This window comes from Saccopteryx leptura, chromosome 2, assembly GCF_036850995.1.
Source record: "Saccopteryx leptura isolate mSacLep1 chromosome 2, mSacLep1_pri_phased_curated, whole genome shotgun sequence".
Taxonomy (NCBI): domain Eukaryota; kingdom Metazoa; phylum Chordata; class Mammalia; order Chiroptera; family Emballonuridae; genus Saccopteryx; species Saccopteryx leptura.
Window position 1 is genome coordinate 121677973 of NC_089504.1, and position 1838 is coordinate 121679810.

General features: G+C 40.2%; 1 pseudogene; it reads left to right on the forward strand.

Annotated features, from left to right (window-relative positions):
- The first annotated feature begins 1012 nt into the window (after nt 1-1012).
- LOC136393106 (small ribosomal subunit protein eS24 pseudogene) lies at nt 1013-1552 on the forward strand (annotated as a pseudogene).
- Nucleotides 1553-1838: the final 286 nt, after the last annotated feature.

Here is a 1838-nt window from a genome sequence, read left to right on the forward strand (position 1 = left end):
AACAAACAAAAAAACATTGAAGACTTCCTTGACTCCTTTATTCACCACCCCACTTCTCTTTCAGAAATTTCTGTTGGCTCTAACTTTAAAATATATTTTAAAATCTAATCACTTGCTCTCTATCTATAAGTCTGTCCCTATTTTTATTTTTAGTTCATTTTGTTCATTCAGCTCAGAACTGTTGGCAGTGGGGTAGGGCAGTGGTCCTCAACCTTTTTTGGGCCACGTACCGGTTTAATGTCAGAAAATATTTTCACGAACCGGCCTTTAGGGTGGGACGGATAAATGTATCATGTGACCGAGACAAGCGTCAAGAGTGAGTCTTAGACAGATGTAACAGAGGGAATCTGGTCATTTTTTAAAAATAAAACATTGTTCAGACTTAAATATAAATAAAATGGAAATAATGTAAGTTATTTATTCTTTCTCTGCAGACCAGCACCAAATGTCCATGGACCGATACCAGTCTGCGGCCCGGGGATTGGGGGCCACTGGGGTAGGGGGCTGGGTAAGTGGGGGAGGGGGGAGTGGAGGGTTTGAGCAAAAAAGGACAAAAAAAAAAGAAAAAACTCATGGATATAAACAGCAGTGTGGTGATTGCAAGGGGGTGAGAAAGAGGGGAAGTGAAGGAGGGTCTAGAGAAGGATAAATGGTGATGGACAAAGACTTGACTTGTGAAGGGTGAACACACAATATGGTATACAGAGACATGTTGTAGAATTGGGTACCTGAAACCTGTATATTAACCAGTGTCACCCCAATTAATTCAATTTGAAAAAAAAAAATACCTATGATGAGATACTATTTTATAACTACTAGACAGGCTGTAATAAAAAAGATGACTTCAAAAAAATCTAATCACTTTCCATCATCTCCACTGCTACTACTCTAATCTAAGCCTTCTCATAGGTCTCCTGACTTCTCCTCTTGCCCCTTTCATCTGTTCTTTCTATATAAAATTGTCCTTTTAAAACAGTGGTCCCCAGGTCCTTCCATAGCGTTGATATGATTGGCCGGGATAAAGTGGCTCTCTTTTCCTCCCCGCTGCTTGAAGATCGGCTGCCGTCATGGATGACACAGTAACTATCCGGACCAGGAAGTTTATGACCAACAGACTACTTCAGTGGAAACAAATGGTCATTGATGTCCTTCACCCTGGGAAGGCAACAGTACCCAAGACAGAAATCCGGGAAAAACTAGCCAAAATGTATAAGACCACACCAGATGTCATCTTTGTGTTTGGCTTCAGAACCCATTTTGGTGGTGGCAAGACAACTGGTTTTGGCATGATTTATGATTCTTTGGACTATGCAAAGAAAAATGAACCCAAACACAGACTTGCAAGACATGGACTGTATGAAAAGAAGAAGACCTCAAGAAAACAGAGAAAGGAACGTAAGAACAAAATGAAGAAAGTCAGGGGGACTGCAAAGGCTGACGTCGGTGCTGGCAAAAAGAAGGAGTAAAGATTCTTCAGCGACTGTTTGTGGTGATTATGCAGATTTCTCATGAGAGGATTAATAAACAGAACTTTTCTGTGAAAAAAAAAAAACAGTGGTCCCCAACCCCCAGGCTGTGGACCGGTATCGGTCCGTGAGCCATTTGGTACCGGTCTGCAGAGAAAGAATAAATAACTTACATTATTTCCGTTTTATTTATATTTAAGTCTGAACGATGTTTTATTTTTTAAAAATGACCAGATTCCCTCTGTTACATGCGTCTAAGACTCACTCTTGACACTTGTATCTTCAGTTCGACAATTATATTTTAAAATACCACAGTTTTTACGCCGGTCACATAATTTTATTTTGTGCATTTATCCATCCCATCCTAAAGGC